The following is a 23459-nucleotide window of genomic DNA, read 5'->3' as shown; positions in this document are numbered from 1 at the left end:
TATTGGTGTGTAATTTACAGGTAACCAGCCTCTGTGTGTGTTTGATGAGCTCATTTTAAAGTAAAAGTTGACATCTACTGTTATACCTCTCTATCACGTAACTCCTAATCCCTGTTTAAATTGCTCCTCACAACTCATACCCCACAGTCCTGGAATCATTCTATTAAATCATATCTTTACTTTTACCATTGCTAGTCCATTATTTTGAGGTGTACTGTACTTATCTTTCATGTGAGGTTTTCCATATTTTGGTTTGACTGCATTATGAAGTTTTATTAATTTATTGACATTATAGCAACACCATTTCTGTGCAACTACTCTGGATGGCATCACCATTTTATGATATTCTTTTATAGTTGCTGCCACGTTGTTGTTGGCAACAGCTGACATGACCGTAAACAGTGTAGTATGTATTGTCTTTATGATAGATAGATAGATAGATAGATAGATAGATAGATAGATAGATAGATAGATAGATAGATAGATAGATAGATAGATAGATAGATCTTTATTGTCATTGTCACTTTTACAAAGGAACAACGAAATTGAATTATGCTATCACTATATAGGACTGAGGCACACTCTCTTAAGGATCTGAGCTTTGGATTAGACCATTAGAAAGATTTTGACATGCACAGGCCATTCAGTCCAGCAAAGCTCACCAGTCTTATCCACTTAGTTTCTTCAAAATAAGAAGTTATACTGTCTACCACAATACTTGGTAACTTATTCCATGTGTATATTAGAAATATAAATCTTAAACTTCTTTATCAACATAGTTCAGACATGAAAAAGACATTGTCTAGATACTAATTTTTTATTCTGTTTTTTTAAATGATCAGTTCTTTCTGCTTCTTTGATATCAGACCCAAACCTTTTGTACAACTGTCCTTATGCTTGTTCCATACTAAACTGGTCCATCCTCTCAAACAAGCTGCCTATCTCTTACCAACAGGTATAACAATCATGGCGCTTAAGGACAGTCTCTCTTGATTTATGAATGCCACAGTGTGCTATGACCATTAGACTTCTTAATCACTTCTGTGCACTTCCCACATGTGGACAGTGAGGAGTCCATGATTCTTATTCAGAAGGTGAATTGTCTTATTTCATTTTTCCAGTGTATTTCATTGTTTACTGTAATAGCATCTAATATTTTATTAACTGTATGTAAAACTTTACATTTACCTAAGACTTAAGTTTCCACAATTGTTTTTGATAAGTAGATTATAGTTATTTTACTTTATATATGTGTAACATAAAGCACAGTATGGTATTACAGTGGTTATCCAAATGTAAGTTTAATTTGCAATATTTTACTTGTTTTTTTATTTTTTTCTTTGTTTTTTATATATGTGTTACTGTTTTTCAGTATTGTTCATGACCTTTCGTCAGTATGACATTTTGGCTCGGAGGAGACACATAACGGATAAAAAGTATTGCATTTTTTAGAGTCTCAACTGTACTGCTACATATTTACATCTCATCTGATGTCAAATATGGTAAATTGTTCACAATATAATTTTACGATATGAAGTCTCACTTACATTACCGATTTTAATACTCTGAAATTACAAAAAAGTACATGAATACCATTAATTATATTTAGATGACCAAAAATTGAGCTTTTTTAAGTTTGTTTGTCTATGTATTTTATTTGGAGCAAAATAATCACTTCTTTATTTTAACATGCATAACACAACATTCAGGTGTGACATAGTTAAATGGTTTGAAAGTTAGAGCACTTTCTGTCATTTATTTGCTTCATCAAGGAAATCACATTTTTCTTTTTTAAATATTTTGTCACAGTGTGATGTGTGATGGAGATTTGCTCAGACTTCCTCACCACTGTTTGGTTGGCATGCACGTGTTACCGTTCCAGGAGCAGTTATTGTATGTGTAAAAGAAGAACATACTGAACAGAAAATATACAAATTAAAATATCTTACCTAAAGCTAAATCTGAAACAGTAAACAAATCTGTAATAAAAAATGTGCTGAGCATTTATCTATCTCTTTTAAGGATAGGCATTGGGAAAGACAGAGTTGCTTTGGGCAGAATGAATAGTATTCATTTGATCCATCTATATGCTAAACTCACTTTTCCAGGGCAGGGAGCAGCAGGAGTTTATCCCAGTTAACAATGGATGTGGGTAAGAACAACACCTGGGCAGGGTGCCAGCCCATTGTAGGGTGAACACAAACACACACATCCCATGGTTTGAATCCCTTGCCTGTGAGAGACTGCATGTTCTTTATGTGTCTGCAAGGTATAGGACAAAGTGGGCATTGCCCATTCTGCTAGGTTTTAGTGGCACACCAGGCTTGTTAAGAAAGCAGATTTAACAGGAATGCAGGCATCCAGCTGTGCCTTCTCCACTTGCATTCCAAACTAAGTGACTGAACTCCAGATTGCACCAGGACCTGCCTGGACTTCATCTGATGTAACCCATCCATCCATCCATCCATTTTCCAACCCGCTGAATCCGAACACAGGGTCACGGGGGTCTGCTGGAGCCAATCCCAGCCAACACAGGGCACAAGGCAGGAACCAATCCCAGGCAGGGTGCCAACCCACCGCAGATCTGATGTAACAAAGGTGTAAATTTTAAATCACATATTAATCAGATTACTAGGACAGCATTTTTTCACTTAAGAAATATAGCAAAAGTTAGACCTCTTATAACATTGCAAGATGCTGAAAAATTAGTTCATGCTTTTGTTTTCAGTCAATTAGATTTCTGTAACGCACTCCTCTCAGGACCACCCAAAAAATGACATCAATCGATTGCAACAAGTGCAAAATACAGATGCCAGAATCTTAACTAGGAAAAGAAAATCCAAGCACATCTGTCCAGTTTTGATGTCACTACAATGGTTACCTGTGCCATTTAGAATTGACTTTAAAATACTGCTTTGTGGTTTATAAAGCCTTAAATAATTTCACTCCATCCTATATTTCAGAATGCCTTTCAACCTTACACTCCAAATCGTAACCTTAGATTTTCAAATGAGTGTCTGCGTATAATTTGAAGAGCTAAACTTAAAAGAAGTGGTGAGGAAGCCTTCTGCTTTTATCTGCCTAAAATTTAAAATAGGAATTTGCCAGGCTAATACGGTGGAGCACTTTAAAAAACTGCTAAAAACTCATTACTTTAACATGGCTTTCTCATAGTTTCATTTTAGTTTAACCCTAATATTCTGTATATGCATTTAATTATCGTTTTTTTCAGTATTATGTAGCATGGCAGTGCAATCCATACTAACCCCTACTTCTCTGCCGTTCTTTAACCAGCTTTCTGTGGTTACGATCTGGCACCTTGCAGTCCCTACATTGATGGATTGATGGCCAGAGGCCACATGCCCATCATCGTCTAATTATTCCACATGAAGCCTGAAAACAATGATGACTGACTGAGGTCATTTTTTTTATTTTTTTATATTTTTATTTTATTAATTTTCATTGTAATCATTCCATACAAATAGACCAATTTATAACCCAACAAAATTGAAGACAAATCAAACCCCACCCCTGAGAAGGAGAGCTTAGCTAAAGGAAAATTGCTTAGGGCTTTTTAATAAGGCAACATTAGACAAAAGAAAGGGAGAAGTAAATATATATGTAAATAAGAGATGGAGAAAGGAGTTAAATGCAGTAATAGTTATTTCTCTTATTCTAAAATAATATTGATTAAATCCTGCCAGGTTTTGAAAAAATTTTGTACAGATCCTCTAACTGAGAATTTGATTTTTTCCAATTTCAAATAATATAAAACATCGGTTTCCCACTGACTTATCAGAGGAGAATTAGGATTCTTCCAATTTAACAAAATAAGTCTGCGTGCCAAAAGTGTAGTGAATGCGATCACCGTTTGCTTGTCCTTCTCCACTTCAAGTCCATCTGGAAGAACACCGAACACAGCTGTTAATGGGTTAGGAGGGATTGTGATACCAAGGCTGTCTGAAAGGCACTTAAAAATTTTTGTCCAAAATGATGTTAGTTTGGTGCAGGCCCAGAACATGTGACCCAGTGAGGCAGGAGCTTGGTTGCAGCGTTCGCAGGTTGGATCCTGCCCTGGAAACATTTTGGACAGTTTTAAGCGAGACAGATGAGCTCGATATATAATTTTTAGTTAAATAATTCTATGCTTTGAGCATATAGAACTCGAGTGAATTCTCTGCTTTGCTACCTTCCACTCCTTTTCTGATATGTTGATTAAGAGATCTACTTCCCAATGTCCTCTTGGATCTTTGAAAGGTAGGGACTCTAATAAGATTCTATATAATGCGGAAATAGTGTTTAATTCCTCGAAATTGAGCAGTATTTTTTCCAGCATTGTGGAGGGTGCAGGGTGGGGGAAATCGGGAAATTTCTGTTTAACAAAATTTCTAATTTGAAGATAGTAAAAGAAATGTGTAGATGGGAGGTTGAATTTTGAACGTAATTGTTCAAAAGATGTAAATATGTTGTCTATATAAAGATCTCTGAGCATTTTAATCCCAAAACTTTGATTGAGCTCATTTGTGTTAGGTAGAAAGCACATTTGGGGCTGGGTGGTCTTGTGGCCTTGGAACCCTTGTAGATTTTGGTTTTTTTTTCTCCAGCCCTCTGTTTGTTTGTTTATTTCTGTCCTCCTGGCCATCAGACCTTACTTTATTCTTTGTTACTTAGTATTGCCTAATCTTATTTTTATATTTCTATTTTTTATAAACTTTTCTTTCTTCATCTTGTAAAGCACTTTGAGCTACATCATTTATATGAAAATGATGCTATATAAATAAATGTTGCTGTTGTTGTTCAAAGTTCAAAGTTTATTGTCATGTGTACCGTAAGGAAACACGTTTCCCTGTACAATGAAATTCTTTCATTGCTGTCCACACCAAATGGCAAAACCAATGTATAAAGATAAACATAAATAATAAGTATCAGATAGGTAAGTAACAGAGGCAGCATAAAGTATAAAAACAGAATAGAAGTATAAAGTGTAGTTGTGCAGGTAGGTGTGTGAAGGACAAGTCAAATACAGTTGTGTGAGGTAGATAGAATGAGGTGAACCATGGTTATAAACTCCAGTCAGTTATTTAGGAGTCTAATGGCCTTGGGAAAGAAAGAGTTCTTTAGCCTGGAAGTCCTGCATTTCATACTTCTATACCTCCTGCCCGAGGGTAGAAGTGTGAACAGTTCGTGTTGGGGGTGGGTGGGGTCCCAGAGGATCGAAGCAGTTCTCCTGTGTTTGTTGTAAATCAGAGTTGAACTGACATCTCTCCACCTGCGTCCACCATCAGAGAAAGGTAAGGTAAAAAAAAAAAAGTAGGAGCCTTGCCAAACGACTGGCATTGCTGAAGGCAAAACTGATAATTAATTACACAAGTTAAACATTTCTTTTCAAATCCCACATCATTATGACATTCTCCTGGGTGGGCATCTTATTGGTTATTAATCATCAAAAATTCTAGAATGGGGTTTTCTCTACAAGTTCTGTTTTCTTCCCACACTACCAAAGACCTGAATAAATATTCAATATAATTCTAAAGGCAGGCTCAGGTTAAGGGTAGGGTTAGTGTTATGGGATGCACTCTTGACAGGCTGGTGGTAGTAGCGAAGGAGAGAATGAACACAAAATTGATGGCCATTCTGAATAATGGTGCACATCCTGTCTCCGACATGCTAGTATTGAGTACTTTCAGCCAACAAATTATTTAACAGAACTGTATCAAGAAATGCCACCAGTGCTCCTTCATGACAACAGCAGTACACCTGTATAATGCCTCATTGTCACTGTTGTCTTGTCATTAGCAAATTCAGATTTTTTCTTTTTTTTGTAAATCTTTTAGATAGTTGTTGTTATTTGTTATAATATTTATTTATTTATGTAATAAGCTCTAAAAAGTTAAATCTCCACTTTGGGACAAATAAAGTTCCTTCTGTCTGTCTGATAATTGTTGTACAGAGCACATTCATTTTATGCCCTGTGCAAAAGAGCACAGGAGGGAATGACACAGGTGGGCAGTGTGATGTAATAGTTAAGGCGTTGGCCTTGAAACCCTCAGGGTGTGGGTTCAAATCCTGCTACTGACACTGTGTGACCATAAGCAAGGAAGAAAAAAGGTATTAAGTGACAGTGCCACCCTCTGGTTTGGAGTGCAATCACCAACAGATGAGCCTTTAACTTTTCTCCCATACTCAAATTATTTACAAATATAAACACACAAAATGGTTATTATTAATTAGATACAGAAACAGTTGCTTTTCCCCTAAGGTGCTGTTTAATAGTGTTATAAAGTAGCTATTATCATGAACTAAGTTGCAGATTAGGCATTATTTATAAAAAACATGACATAGTTTCTGTCATCAGATACCAATATACAGTAGATGGCTATGGTTTTTATGTACACCAACCTGAGGAACCATTTTATCCACATAGCTATATAAGCTATTTTCGACTTCTAATAATTTTTAGTATATTACTCCAGCAACCGCAAATGCAGTGTGTTTATGGGACTTCACTACAGCATGCCATACAGTAATACTGTAACCTTACACTGAGAGGTCCCAAGTGGGTACCTCTGGCTCATACACCTCTTAAAGGCTTGATTGAATGTCACCATGTGCAGCTTGCTTAAGGGTGGTAAACACTTATTTTGATGTGTTTAGTAATACATCTTGTGAAAAATGATGTACTGTCTTTTTGTCAACTATTATAGCCCGTGGCAGACCCCAGCAGGCAAATAGATCTGGAAGAATTCTGAATCACAAATAAATTGCAAGCAAATCCCTTAAACAGTACCAGTCCCCTTTGAATACTAATCATCTGGCATGCACGAAAGGTCTTTGTTTTGGTATTTTTTTGAAAAGATAAAAATCGATTCACTTTTCATTTTATTAATTCATTTCAAGCTTTGTAACAGTAAGTAAGTATTTCTGGTGCTGTTCTGCTTTTCCCTCTGAGTGTGCTTATTCACACAAATACACCACACTAAACAGAAAGGGTAATGAAAACAGGACTGTTAAAGAGACGCAAGGATTTATCTGTTTCGTTCATACTCTTACTCCAAAGACGTCAGAAGATCCTGGAGACTGAGTTGACTCTGCCTACCTGTATGTCATCATTCCCTCAGCAAACATTAACAATCGATCTGAGAGAACCAGGGAAGTCCACCCATGAGTCAGGACTCAAACTTTGCTGGACAACCTTTTAACCAGATCAACATTAAAGGGGGATTTTCTTTTAGATTCCCATACTCTATTCCTTCTTTGTTATTTTTTATTTTATACTGTTCAATTAAGAATAACTTAAGGTTACATGTTCACACAAGTAACAGATGCTGAAGGACACTGTGTCAAAACTAATTTTTTATATTAAAAACAATTACATTTAATATAATAGACACACCATCCATGACGGCTCCTGCTTTGTACTCAGTACTGCTGAGATAGGTTGCAACCTCAAGTGGATTAAATAGATTCAATAAAGAGTGGATAGAAGTAGCTCTGCAGTAGCTCTTTTGTTAAGCTAATCTTAACTTGAAAAAAACACATAAGCAAAACCCTTAAAGTTTCCTTTTACTCTGAGAAGTTTCACTACAAAAGAACATTAAACTTTGAATAAAACAAACTGGGGGACACGTGTATGTTGCCATGTCTGAATAAAGAACTTAAGCGTGCCACATTTGTAAGTTGGCTAGCTGAAGCCATCTAATAGTGGCCACAGAAAATCTGTTGGTATTATGATATCGGAAATACCAACCTGAACAAAGATGTTTGCAGAGGCGCATGACAGATGGAAAAAGATTTGTAGCCAAATGCTTTGACAGCTGCAATAATTCCAGAGGTTTTATTTTGGTTTTTTTCCAGATGTGGTCACACTAAAAGATTTTAGTTGGCCATTCATGCTGAAAGAACAAATGTTGGAAAATACTAGAACTAAACAAATCATTATTTTAATATCCAGTTATTAAAGGAAGAGTTCACTCATGGTATTTGGGCTGGGGTTCAGTCACAAGCCCTTCATTTTGTCCCTGCCTATCTCGTCCATATTTGTTGCCATAGCACATGTCACACACGTGTGTTTAGGAGACAACTAAAGGGCTTGAGTACATGTAATTCCACGCCGGACCAGGGGGTGGCGAAGTGCACTAATTCTCCCTCTCAAACTCTTAAAGACCATTCTAGGGAAATCCCGCCTGGTTAAAGACCATTCTAGGGAAATCCCGCCTGGCTCTGGGGCAGCCAACGATGTCACTTCCGGTTCCAGTCCTGATGACATCATTTCTACTACTGGCATTTAAAGCTGCCATCTTGTGTATACAAAGTCAGTTCTGTTTTGGACTCAGTTGTGTGAACATGTCTGTTCTATTGAATCAGTTTTGCAGCTGGGAAAAATTATACGGGTGGCTGCCCCAAACCTTCTCAACGTCTTATGGTCATTTTTGTGACACACACTATGCTGTAATCATATGATGGAGAGGGAAGGAAAAAAGGGTGTGGGGTCTCAAGCGGAGGTATCGTTCTTGAGCATTGTATACTTTGTTCTTCTGCAACAGTCAATATTTTGAGCTCCACATGTTCCCTATGGTTTCTAGCATTTAGAACTCTGGTACATATGCCTTGATCTTTTATTGAATTCTGTGTTTTGCAGACTTCAGCCTGATCATCTTGGTTTTTCTGTGTATGACTATCCACCTTTTTTTGGATTATTGCTTAGATAATTTCCCTGATAATAAACAACATATATACATTGCAAAAATGCTAATGTTAAATTAAAACTTAAAATCATATGAATAAATCAATATGCGATAAAAGAAGAGTAGGGGCTCCACAGCAAACAGCAATAAAAGATCATTGTCATTTCGGACACGACGATGGCTTCTCCCACCATTGTGTAGCTTTCAGGGAAGGGTTGAGATCCTTTCTCTTCAGAAGCTAGGTCCACACTGAACAGCTGCTTCCTGTCAGGCAACCAGTTTTATAGCAGAGGAAGGGGCGGGGCCCTTGTGGACCGGAAGTGACATCAGAAGACTTCTGGGGGTTTCTTCTATCCTCTAAATTGTGTTATACTAAAACCCTACTGAACCAACACCAGTGAGACACTCCCAACTCTTGCATGAGTTACAATCTATATACTTTATAAGAATACTTTTTCTATGTATAAGTGTTAATTTAACCTTTTTATGATGTTTCTTCTGAAGCTTTTGTGATCTGCACACCAACCATGGCTTGTGCTGCCAGGTCTGTTTTATGGAGCGGCAGGTCACAATGCAAACCCACAAGTTGGCTTTTCCTCCAAGAAATCGATGTGGGTGAGTACAACTGGTTGAGCTTGCCTGATATTTTAGTGTTTGGTCCTCTAATTTGTTTTATTTGTTTTTCACTGCTCATAGTGTCAGGCATTATTATTATTATTACAACTTTTTGCACAGAAAGGCCATCAACATATTTTAGATGAGTTCCATTCCTGTGGACATTTGCAACCCAATTTTGTATGTAACTTGGAACTTGAACTGAAAATGTCCTTTAATGGAAATATTTGTGAAAATGCATGATACTTTATTACATACTCTACAGAAAAAGTTCCAAAATTATTGTTAAAATGACAGTATTACTGTACTTTAAATCACAAACACAAGTAATAGTAACTAAAATGTACCACAGGTATGCACAGTATATTAACTTTATGCTTAAACATTTACCGTTTTTTGATATTGACGTAGTACATCATTGAGATACAATGAAGACTTTGCTGAGGGATTACTAAAAGTTAACTGTCCTGGGTATGGCTGGGAGTCATGCTTGGGATGTTGGGAATTTTACGCCATAGGTTTGGTTCTACCTCTCCTCTTCTGAATGGACAGCTGCTTATCTAGCTGCACTTAACCTGTAAGACAGCTTATTGTGAGGGGCTGTGCGCACCAGCTATATTTAGTGCCATGTCCTGTCTTTGCTGAAGAATAACTAAGAGAGTCACCTCTCCCTCCAAGCAGCTCTACTTCCTGAGACAGCACTATTGTAATGCATACTGGGACACTAGGAATTACAGCCAGCTTCTGACTGAGCTGTTTACCTTTGGCTGAGCTTATACACACAAGCTGCTGATTCCATTTGCCAACACAGGAACATGAAAGCACAAAATGATTGAAATGGTGAGAAAGCCTGAATCTGTAGTGCTATTCCTCACTGTTAGTGATGCCTGCTATGTATTAATCTATGTCAAATCTTGTCTACGTTGTTCTAAGTGACAATTAAAGTCGATAGATGAAAATTAATTGAAATTCAGTTGAAAAGGAAATGTTTGGGGTTTTATGTGCTGATTTGTATCTGCAGAATTACCATAATCTGAGACCCATCTTTCTACTTTATGTAATTGGAGCCCCAGAAGGTTAAGCCATTTGCTCAGGGTCAGAGTCGGGGAATGAGCTGGCCTCATCCATTTGGACTGTTCTGCATAATTTTTAATTATTTTAGTGGTATTACTTTCAAGTTATTTTTGAAATGTCATTGCAGCTTCGTTTTGTTGTTTTTGTTTCAATTGGCTATTCTTGTGTGCTTCAATTAACGTGTTTATGGCAACAACTCCATTACTGGTCATGTGGCTACTTATGACAGCATAGCATTTCCGCAGAATAAGATGGTCAGACACTTAAAGGACAGCTTTAATATATTTTTTCAAATACTATTGTTTCATATCTTAACTTTTTTGATAAGAACTGAGAAGTGAAACACTTTTTGATAACCTGTCATAACTAGCTCAATTACAGTATGTGTTATATGACTAATAATACATTAATCATTCTGATTGTGGTCTCTTGCATTCATTTTATAGATATATTTAAAAGTAAATGATTTCCTTTCACAAAATAAACAGGCATCCTGTAGTTATTTGTCAATTCATTTAAAAAAATACATATATAATGATTTAAAAACTTAAAGTATTAATGTATTCAGCAGGCCAGTTGTCAAAGAAATCTATCAGAAAGGGTTAACACTTTGGTTGGAAAAATGCCATTGTGATTTATTCCTTTTGTTAGGTATGGAGGAGGAACAACAGAAAAAAAAATCCATATCCTGCTAAATGAAAATTTAATTCACAAATCACTTTTGACAGACTTCTGAAGAATCTGACTAGCTTAAGTGCTTCAGATAAATTTTTCATTCTTCTTTTACATTTCAGGCAATCAATATAAAAGAGATGCACCTTAAAAATTACTGACTCACACAGTGTCTTAATATGTCTTAAAGGACAACGGAAGTTCAATGGAAGGACGGTTTCCAGAGTGTGCCAAAATCACTTCCACCGGCTGGAAATTTATTCCACTTCCTGTATTCAACAGTTTAATTCCTCCTTATACCCACAAATATTGTTTCGACCTTCACAGTGGTGCCTTCTCTTATAATTAAACTTTATTTACTCAAAATACTTTAAACTAGAATTCTTCTTCTTTGATCCCTAGCTGGCATTTGGTTTGGATTGGCTCCTAAGTCTGTACGCTGCTGTCGGTGCCAATGGTTATTGGATTTTGTTCATAACATGTTTAATTGCCTGGCGGTCCATGGCTGTGTTTCTGGCCGCTTCGATGAAAAGTCTATGAATGCTCAAATCTTCTTACACCTGCTTGATCCAGGTTTTATTTGGCTCTGACCATTGAACTTTCCACTTGCTGGGTCAATTTCACCAGAGGAGTTTATGCACTAGTAGATTGTGGTACATTCGGCACACATGGCCAAACCAACATAGTCATGGCTTCTGGATCTGCTTGTCAATGGTCAGTAAATTCTCACACTGGTGTTGAATTTTTTCATTTCTGTTTTGATCGCATAGAGAGACACGTAGAACCTGGCATAGACAATGCATTTGGAAAACCTCAAGCTTCTCCAAATCTGATTTTAGTAGGATCCAGGTCTCTGATCCATACAGGAGAACTGGCAGAATCAGAGTCCAGAACAGGCAAACTTTTGTCTTGGTTAAGATGTTGGTTCGCTTCCACAGACAAGGAAGCAAATAGTGCGGCTGCTTGACCAATTTGGCTGTGGATTTCTGCCGTTGACACAATTTATTTTCCTGCACTAATGACCCGAAGTATTTGAACTCTTGCACCTGCTTGATCTAGATGCCATTGAGTTGAACAATGGCTGGCGATCCATCAGTTGTCAGCACTTTTGTCTTGTCTGCTTTGATTTTGAGCCCCAACGAATTTGCGATGTGAGCAATGTTGTAGAGGATATTCGTGGCCTCTGCATCCTTATCGGCCAATATGGTGCTATCATCAGCGAACATGACATCTGTTAGAAATTGGTTCTCACCAAACTGGACACCATGCCACTCATGGAACGCTGCTCTCATCATGGCATCGATCACAATGTTGAAAAGCAGTGGGGACTCCACATCTCCTTGGCACACTCCAGTCTTGATAATGAACTCCACAGAAAGATTATTATGGTTCCACTTCACTTGAAGAAGTTACTCAGGTATATAATCAGTCTCCAGTGCTTGCCATAATGTGGGCTAGTGAAAATCGATGAAGACGATTACTGTTTGTTTGTTGCATCGGATTCTTTCCTCCATCAACTGTCAGATGGTAAAGACCCAGTTGCTAGAATATCAAAGAAACAGAGCACAACATGGCAAACTTAATGCAGGACGGGGGGAGGCCAAAGCCAATCCTGGCAGCATTGGCCAGTTCATCACAAAACCCACTCTCACACAAGGGGCCAGTCTAGAGTTGCCCATTAATCTAACACAAGCTTACTTTAAAGGAAAGCCAGAGTTCACAAAATAAAAACACACCAGCTTAGTGAGACTCCAAATAGTGGACAACTGACTGTGATATTCATATGTGGGAAATGAGACCCTTAAAGCAGCCACTCTAAATAATGTGTCACCGTGCCATACTTATTATTCAGTGACTGTTTAAAGCAGGGGTCGCAAAGTCCGGTCCTGGAGGACCAATGTGGCTGCAGGTTTTCATTCTAACCCTTTTTTTTAATGAGTGCCCTATTTGTGCTGCTAATTAACTTCTTGTGAATTCATTTTAATTGAATTGCATTTTTAAGATTTGTTCCCCTGAATTTCTTCATCATTCTTGCTTCATTTCTTATCCTTAAATGTCACCCAAACAGAAATGAAATGTGAAGTGAGGGAGCCAACAGAAGACCAACTAAGTCAGGGCCTCAAACTCCAACCAATTTCATTCCAACCAGCTGCTTAATGAGGTGCCAATTCTTGTCGTTAATTAAACCCGTTTTTTAATTTCGTGGCTTGTTGCTGCTCTTGTGGTGCATTAATAGACATTTCCAAAATTGTTGATTTTCTCTTTCTAAGAGTACTTTTAAGATGTTTTGGGGACCTGAGCAGATCCACATTCCTGAGACTTTCTTCTTTCTTTATTTTAAGATATTGTGCGATTGACAGCAGTTGTTTTGGCTCATTTTATATCTCATTATTGTTTGGCTGCTAATTAAGGAAAAAGAAACAATTAAGGGGTCTGAGTCTTCAAGAACAAGTCAATTAAAATTAGTTCAAATGAAGTTAATTACCAGCAAAACCGGTCACTCATTAAGAAAAGGGTTAGAATGAAAACCTGTAGCCACGGTGGTCCTCCAGGACTGAAGTTGGCAACCCCTAGTTTAAAGTGTTTGTAATGGTAATAATAACACAATGTGATTTCAGTATCCATTGCTTACAATTAACCTATGCTACTTTTTCCCAGTTTTTTTTTTCTAGAATGTTATGTTAGAAGTCCTTGTGACTCAATATTGATAGGATGTTTTTGGAAAATAAATGTGTGAATGAAAGAAAGGCAACTTGTCTCACAGATACCTTCAAGCCTATTATTTAAAGAGCATAACCCACATTCAGTTTATTCTTCTTCTTCTTCTTTCGGCTGCTCCCGTTAGGGGTTGCCACAGTGGATCATCTTTCTGTCCTCTGCATCTTGCTCAGTGACACCCATCACCTGCATGTCCTTTCTCACCACAACCATAAACCTCCTCTTAGGCCTTACTCTTTTCCTCTTCCCTGGCAGCTCTATCCTTAGCATCCTTCTCCCAATATACTCAGCATCTCTCCTCTGCACATGTCCAAACCAGCGCAATCTCGCCACTCTGACTTTGTCTCCCAACCGTCCAACTTGAGCTGACCCTCTAATGTCCTCATTTCTAATCCTGTCCATCCTTGTCACCCGCAATGCAAATCTTTCTATCTGTAACTCTGCTACCTCCAGCTCTGTCTCCTGCTTTCTGGTCAGTGCCACCGTCTCCAATCCATATAACATAGCTGGTCTCACTACCATCCTGTAGACCTTCACTTTCACTCTTGCTGATATCACAAATTAATCCTGACACTCTTTTCCACCCATTCCACCCTGCCTGCACTCTGTTCTTCACCTTTCTTTCTTCCACAATCCCCATTACTCTGTACTGTTGATCCCAAGTATTTAAACTCATCCACCTTCGCCAGCTCTACTCCTTGCATCCTGCACTAATCTCTCTCTTTGTGTTCTTTCACAGGCCTTTAAAGACACTTTTCAAAGAAAAACAGAAGAGGCTAAGCTCTTTCTCAGCCTGGGATCACATATTTCTCTAAGTTTCAATGATTGACTAATGTTTGGATTTTTTTGTTCATCTTCTGTAATGGCAGCTCCTTCACACCTACTCTCCCCTTTTCTCCTTTCATCTTCCCTGGCTCCTTTCCCTCCTTCCATGTCTATACAGTATATGTTACCTGCTCTTTCCTTTTCAGTTGCATACCTTATGAAGGCTACGTAGCTTATACTTTGCATCTTTAGCCTTCTTTCCTTTTCAGTATGGAAATAACCTTTGTTTTTTATGTGAACATGTACCTATACATACTGCATATGCTATAAACAGTGAGTGAATGGTGTTGTGTCTGCGTAGTTAGACAATGCCACATTAACTAACAAATTTGTTGATGTTTAAATGAACAACACCTCTGTGTGAGGATGAGAGAAAAATCAGGCAAAAATCAGATTATGCAATTTAGAGATAAATCAGGTGGAACTGCAGAGTACTTCTCTTATGTTACATTCTTCTTCATCTTCTTCCATTTCTATGTGGGGTTGATGTGCTTAATCAACAGCTCGGCCCTGCACCTCCTTGCCAGTGAAGGCCCATTTCTTCAAATCCTCTTTTACTTTATTCATCCACCTCTACTTTGGCTTCCCTCGCTTTCTCTTCCCCTGTTCTTCCATTACCATCACTCTTTCACTCTCATATTCATTGTCTCTCCTCTCCACACGTTCATACCACTTCAACCTACTTTCTTGTATTTTCTTAGATATCTCTCCTACTTTTGTTGTACCTCTGATTGTCTCATTTCTTATTTTGTCCTTTTTTGTAACTCCACATGTCCATTGGAGTGGTGGCTCTGAGGCTAGGGATCTGCACTGGCAATCGGAAGGTTGCTGGTTCGAATCCCGTAAATGCCAATAGAGACTCTGCTCTGTTGGGCCCTTAACCTGCAATTTCTTAGTGCTTTGAGTAGTGAGAAAACTGCTATATAAATGCAAAGAATTATTATTCTCACTTCTACCACATCTAACTTCTTCTTATGTGATTTAACTAGAGATATATATATATATATATGATATATATACTGAGACTATAGGAAGAAGTTGCATCTCTAAGCATCTAAAAAGTGTTCTCTGTTGGTCTAATTTTCAGATAATTGAGAAACAAAACTAATTTAGCTAAGTAAATGCCTTTATAACTGCCATAGATGCTGATCTGATCAGAGGAGATTACTTGGATAAATAACAAATTGACAAGAGCAGTCTTAATTGGGGACTGGTAGGTCTGTTCTGTCAGGTAGTATAACTGATTTCTTTAAAGAGGAAATAGAATGAGTGAGTCTGAGTTAAGCAAATGATATAAGTGTCTTGAATGTACAGAACATGTTTGGCATTGTCTGTGCCATGTAATAGATTACTAATTAACACTTTGGGCATTGTGAGAAATATAAAAAAAAATACTTAAACTAGCTAAGGACTAAAGGCAGGGGGAAATATATGGGTTTCAATCTCTTTTTGTGTGTCTGTATTGCTTGTTTTGCCAGTCAGTTTCTTGTAAATTTAAATGGTTTAGGAGACATGATACATGCATTGTATGTCAGCCCTTGCTCTTGAGTGGTATGGACAGTTTTAGAGGGTCATTATTCTCACATTTACAGAGTACAGTGAAATTCTTTCTTGGATGTGATAATTAACATGCAATACACGAGTAGAACTACTTTAGCTTGAAACTTCTATCATTATTACTTGAAAATTTTCAGAAAACATTTGTCATTATAGCCGACAAATAGAATAAGGAAATTTATAAAATATGAGGCAGATGTTGAAACTGCTGTTATGCACTGACAGTGCCTGTGCATGCATATGGTAGAAGTTGTTTCATTTCCATAAAGTAATGCACACTGTGCCCAGAACCATAGGATTTTGCATAAGATGAAAGCAGAAAATTGAACAATCCTGCGACTTTTGGTTGTACCATGTTTGTCTTTATCAGTACCGTTAAGATGGCCCACTTGTATCTTTAAAAGTCCTGAATGTAAAATTAGAATAGTTAAGATTGAAACAGTTATGGCTCTTAGTAACATTGTTGATTGGTTCAAATAAAAAAGTTGGAGTTTATGGTGACCTGTTTGCATCCTAACTTGGTCTTTGCCCTTTCAGTCATTGCTGGCTTGATGCATATGACACATTGTGTATGGGACACTAATCATGCAGCGTCCTTCTAGATCTGTGGAGATGTTAGAGCATTAGAACAACCTAGACAAGAACAAGCCATTCAACAAAACAAAGCTTGCCAGTTCTATTCACAGAATTCTTCCAAAATCACATCAAGTCAAATTTTGAAGTGCTCTAAAGTTCTATTGTCTACCACACTGCATAACTTATTTCATTTGTCTATGTTGTCTATGAATGCAGTGCTAACATGGGTGACAGATATGAATATGCATTCTAATACCAAAATTATAAAACAAAATTGGAAAATATGACAAAAACATAATGACACATCAGAATCTTTATGAGCCATCCAACTAACCAAATGCCCACACACACAAAGTGCCTCTAACTGAACCCACACTTTAGCTAGCCTAGCTCCGTCTCTTGACATTTTAAAACATTTTTTGCAATAATTCTCAGTTCCTTTCTTTTTTTATTGCACCTTTATGATCCAAATTATAAGAAACCATCTTCAAAAGTCCTTCATTGACTTCCTTTAACTTCCCTAACCTGTACTATACTACAGTATATATAGCTGATTTGGGGCAAATACGAGATGAGCAGATTCTGCTGTCCAGTTTAGAAAGAGCCCTTATTTTAATAGGATTAGATTTAATATTATAAATAAGTTAATGATATTTGATAACATTGTTGATCACATTTCTTTGAATGTTGTCTGATGTGTTAACCACTGACTGCAATGAATGACAATGTAATATAGTTGAGGGTTTCAAGTGAAAGATTACTGTAAAAGTAGATGAAATTTCCCCTTAAAAGTGGAAAATATTTAAGAACAATATAAATATTTAGAGATATGCCAAGTTAATACCATGGGAGATTTTGAAAAACTCCTAAACACCCACTTCTTTCATTTGGCTTTCTTTGTAATAAATGCCATAACATGTACTGCAATATTATAAACTTTACACATTTGAGGTCAATAGTAATTTCTACCACTCTCCTTTTTCCTTTCTGGTGTTCTTTGGCGGCATCTTACGCCACTGCCATCTGCAGCCGTCTGAGATGTAGGAAAGAATGTGAACACGCCAGCATTTGACAAGACCCACTGTGTTTGATCTTCTTAGACAGTGCATGAAAACAATAAGGATTGACTTTAGTACATTTATATTTAGTAGATGCACAGCGGGAGCCGAATGGTCTTTTGGCATTGGAACCTCTACAGGTTTATTTTGTCCAGTGTGGATGACACTCAGACAAGACAGCAGGTGTGGTTATATAGCAGCTTTTATTCTTCAGCGTCACAGTGAGCAGAGTTTCAGAAAGCAGGCAATCAATATTACTTGACACCGTCAGGGCTCTTCTGAACCCCGTCTGTCGGGTGGGGCAAAGTTTTATACCCCTAGAACGCGTGATTTAATATCATTATGTAATGCAACAGTCATCTCTCAAGGTTGAAGTTTTAAGCAGCTTCATTTCTAAAACAATGATCTGCTTAGCCCTCTCAAAGTACACCGTGTCCTTGACTGAAGTTTTTAAGCTTTGCAGCAAAGATATTGGTGGCTTGCAGCTGCAAAGAGAAAAATAATAAAGTAGGCAGGCGCAAGCTTTTCATGATAAGAGGAAACGGGATAAGGCAGACTCATGTTTGGAATGCTTAGACCTTGAGTCCCTTGGACAAATATTTTTCTGTTTGCTCATCAAAGCATGCTTTTACATAATGTATGGTTTCGTAAAGCTTACTTCTGCTTAACTTCTCAGACATGGATTAGTACAAGGGAACGAAGAGAACATTCATCTTCCACACCAGCATCTCACCACCTGGAGTTTTTATTTTCCTGTTCTACCTGGCCATCTGACCATAGCATTGAACTTATCATTATAATCATTACAGACATAAAAAGAGTTTAGCAATTTAATCAATTCTTAAGGGCTCTGCCATTTCAATATTTTTTTTATCTGCATTACGTAAGTATGCAATCTGAAATGTTGAAAAATAAAAGTTTTGACAAATTTCCTTTGAAATTGTTACCCGAAGGCCAGTGACTGCAAAATGTCCAATGTGTGACCCATCTATCGATGTCATAAACAGATGTGACAGACAGTCAGGCTACTAACATGAGTCATGAACTAGGAGTCCCAAAACACGTCTCAAAAACACTTCCAAAAATGCCCACTAGGAGGGGATTTCCTGTCAGACTCCAGCTAGATATAAGGGCAAATGCACGATCTTCATACAATAAAATGTTTGTTCTCACTGGGAAGCTCTGAAGAGCACAAAGGCAAACCAAAACACAGTCCCAACACATAATCCAAGGGAAGGTAAAATAAAACAGAGTAGGAGGCTGAAAATTCAGAAATCCAATAAATCAAACAATAATACTAAACAGAAGTAAATCTCACCGGCTATGTAGATCATTCACAATGAACCACAGTGACTGTGGGAGACCCTCTGCATTTATACAGACAAGGGCAGTTCCTGGCAGTTTGCTCTGCCTCTTGGGGAACCAATCACAAAAAACAAGGAACATAACATAGACAAAGAAAATACAGCAGATCATTCACAACAGTAACATTAACATCAATAAATGGCTCATCAAAGAAAAAAGAATATAGCAAAAGTCTTACAGTCAGAAATTATTATACAGAGAGACACACTACAATATTTTTCTACATGTCTTCAAAATCAAACGAGAGAGACAAATATGGTTTGCTTTTCAATCTACACATTTTCTGAGGCATCTTTACCTGTTAAATGTCACACAGGGTCTCATCCGAGAAGCATTGTGCGCACTCAGTAGTGAAAGAGTTGATAATCCCTCATAGAGAATATTCATGCCAACACCAAAAACAGGCATCTTTAATTTACCTGGCAACATGTGTTCAGATTGTATTTGAAAACTGGATTCTCTATAGGGCACAAACAAAGGAGCCACCCAGGCCAGGAACTGAACTGTGCACAGAAGAGCTGTGAGAAGGCAAAACCTCCAACTGCCCCGCCATTCTAATAAAACACATTGCCAGTACTTTGGCAGCCAGGCTACATCTTAACTGAAGATTTTGATCTTAACAGTTTGAAAAGTTGTTTAGTACTTAGTGCCAGCTTCTGACTGTTGACTTTGTATGCGGCATGCAATTTTGTTTCTTCATGATAAATTAGGCTCAGCTGTATGCACCAAAGGGATTTCTCGAATCTTTTTACTGCCTGCAGATACTTCATTCCTGATACACAATAATGGGGAAATCTATGCTCCTGGCTGAAGGAACTGTGCATTTATGTAAATTGATGTCTTATGTTTAATTAAATTATAAATCCAAGAGTTTTCCAGTCAATTACTCTAACATTTTTAGGATGTGTTCAAGCAAAAACATTTGCATGTATTATCGTCTTGGAGAAAATATCAGTGAATCTGAAAGGTAGGAAGGAAATCATTTCTTATGCTACTTTGGTGAACATCATGGTACCTTTCAAATGATGGTACAGTTTTATGCAATGCAGTTTTAATGTTTTAATTTTAAAAAGTTTAAGAAATATCAATGAAATCTTTTCTTTGCATATGTATTGCATGTATGTAGCCATTTATTTATTCAGTTATTTCTCTATAAGCTGTTCTTTGATAAAAAATTTGTGGTGAAATAAATTGTACAAAAACTTGCAATTTTGTTTTGAGTAATAAATGGGGGATTTTAATTGCTCATTGGAAGTCAGGTAGTGGTCAGGAGGATGAGGTTTGAAACTGGAATTGATCAACAAATGGCAGTCGATTTCCTGTGGCCTGACAATCAGTTTGCAGCCGGGACTTTAATATCCTTTCAGCCAGAGCCATCTTAACAGCATTATAGGCCTCCAGGCAAAGCAGTGCACTGGGGTCCTTACCTACACAACCACTCACAGGAATTAAAATGTAAATGGTCGATAAAATTAAACATATATTTATTGTATTGGTACTTACAACAAAATCAGTGTTTAAACACTAAAAACATGCTGTACAGCAAAGATTAACCAACAAGTCACAACATACATAGATTAGCATGGGGCCCCTATGCTTTTGGGGGCCCCCAGGTAACTGCCCAGCGTGCCCATGCATTAAGACGGTCCTGCCTCCAGCCATCCTTTAAAACATATTCTGATAAATGCTTGGTTATATTCTAACCGTATAATTTAAAACATTTTACATTAACAATGTGGTTAAATATTATTGAATAGAGAGCGCATTCAGAAAGTATTCAGACCCCTTTACTTTGTGCATATTTTATTGTGCTGTAGATTTAATTTTAAAAGGATACATTTGCTATTTTTGCCCTTCAGACTACACTCAATAACCCATAATGACAATGTGAAAATCATGTTTTCAGAACAGTTTACAAATTTATTAAAAATCAAAAACTGAAATCTTTCATTCATAGAAGTGTTCAGACCCTTTACTGTTCACACCAAATTGTAGTCAGATGTATCCCACATCGCTTTGAGATGTGTATAGAACTTGATTGGAGTCCAACGGTAGTGAACTGAATTGAGTAGGCATTTTTTAGAAAGGCACACACCTGTAAGTTTCACACAATTCACCCTGCATTTTATGACAAAAAAAAAAGCCAAGAAGTCTAAAGAACTCATTGTGAACAAATTGTAGTGAGGCATAGATCAGGGAAAGGGGATGAAACCATTTCTAAAGCTTTGAGTGTCCCCAGGAGCACAGTGGCCTCAATAATTGTGAATTGGAAGAAGTTTGGAACTACCAGGAAGGAAGTGGCCAACCGATCAATCTCAGTAGCTTGGCAAGAAGGGCCTTGGTCATGAAGGTGACCAGTAAACCCAATGGTGACTCTAACAGAGCTTCAGAAGTCCTCTGCTGAGATGGGAGAACCTGTCAGAAGGATGACCGTGTCAACAGTACGCCATCAATCAGGTGTTTACGGTAGAGTGGCTAGATGGAAGCCACTCTTGAGTTAAAGGCACATGACAGCCTGGTTGGACTCTGAGATGATGAGGATAAAGATGCTCTGGACTGATGAGACAAAAATTGATCTCTCTAAGCAGAACTTCAAGCACTAAGAGTGGCAAAGACCAGACACTACTCATCACCTGTTTAATATCATTCCTATGGTGCTTCTTAGTGGCAGGGACAGGGAGACTGGTCACAGGAAAGGATGAATGCAGCCAAATTACAGAGAGGTCCTTAAAGAAAACCTGCAGTGAGGGTTCATGTTTCACCACAAGTATCCAAAGCATACAGCCAAGATAACACTGGAGTGCCTTCAGGACAAGTTTCTGACTGTCCATGAATGGCCAAGCCAAAGTTCAGTCTTTAACCCCATAGAACATGTGGTGTGAGGCAGAAAAATGGCAATTTACAGATGCATCTCATCATAATCTAGTAAAACTAGAGAGGATCTGCCAGGAAGAATTGGATAAACCAGGGGCAGCCCCACTGACTATGTTCACTTAAGCAGTGGCTGTGCTACCAATGCTATTACTGAGTATGTCAGGAAATCTACAACCACCCAGCCGTCAAATGACAAAGGATCAGTCAGCTCACGAATGTGTCATATTTGTGATTCACCAGGTTCATTCAGTATTAAAGTTTCCACCTTCTTTTATAGCTGGAAAGGCCCGTAGCTTTGCAACTCTTTGAAACAATAGATAGCAGTGTGTGGGTGGAATACAGAATATCAGAAGATGTGATTTTGGCATTTTTGTAATAATCTAGTTGAAGACACATTCACTCATGCATTCGGAGACAGTGGCGTAGATAGGGGGGGCAAGGGGGGACATCTGTCCCTGGGCGCAGCACCCAGGGGGCGCCAAATTGATGTTCCCCACTGCATTTTGACAAACAGGAGGGGGCGCAAAATCTTCAGTTGTCCCCAGGCGCTGAAAACCCTAGCTACGCTTCTGTTCGGAGACTGGGAGCACATGTATCAGGCATGCATACACAAATTGCAAGGAATGACAAAATGGTAATCAAACTGTTTACTGTTCTATAATCCTATACTAGTCAAAATTATAGCAGATATTATTTGGCAATATGTGCCTTCCAATGGGCTGGTATGTCTGATTGTCAAAAGGTGGGAAGTCAATTTATCTTCAGGATTTGTAAGTGGATTAAATTAGCGTTAACATAAATCATTCAATGAAGATGTGTAAAAAAAATGCCACTTACATTAGAGTGGCTGGACATATTTTTTTTTATGTTATTAATGTATACTCTGCCCCCTGCTTGCTTCGCTTGCCAACCCCTGTGTGGGCCCTACATGCTAGTCATTTACCGGATCTGCAGCTTGCGACAAATCATGCTGTGCTTTTGGATAAACATGAATATCAACTCTGTCTTTGATATCTCCGTCTTTCAAAACTGTTATCGATGACAATTTGTCACATGTTGGTTTATTATATATGCGAGTGTGATCTTTCGGATTCATATAGAAATCCAAGAAAATTTCTTTGTCCGTGTTTTTCAGATAAATTTAGTGTAAAGTGCGATACTTTTGGACATATGGCTTTGTTTCCATTATTGGCTGTAGAATTTCTAATACAGCCGATCGTTTAACTCTTTCAATTCTATGTTGCATTGCTTCTCTGTGAGCATAAATATAAACCGGACCGAATTGTGGTTTCTTTAAAATTAAACTGGTAGTACCTTTAATTGTTGCAGGACCACAGATTCTCATAGCGTATGGTCCTGAATCGTTTTGAACATTTAATGATGCAAACGCGAACAGTTTATTGTAGATTTGGATATTTTGCCTGTAGTGTTTGTGGATTTC

Source organism: Erpetoichthys calabaricus, chromosome 5 (genome assembly GCF_900747795.2).
Source record: "Erpetoichthys calabaricus chromosome 5, fErpCal1.3, whole genome shotgun sequence".
Classification (NCBI taxonomy): Eukaryota; Metazoa; Chordata; class Cladistia; order Polypteriformes; family Polypteridae; genus Erpetoichthys; species Erpetoichthys calabaricus.
The sequence above is the reverse complement of the archived record's forward strand: the minus strand, read 5'-3'. Positions refer to the sequence as shown.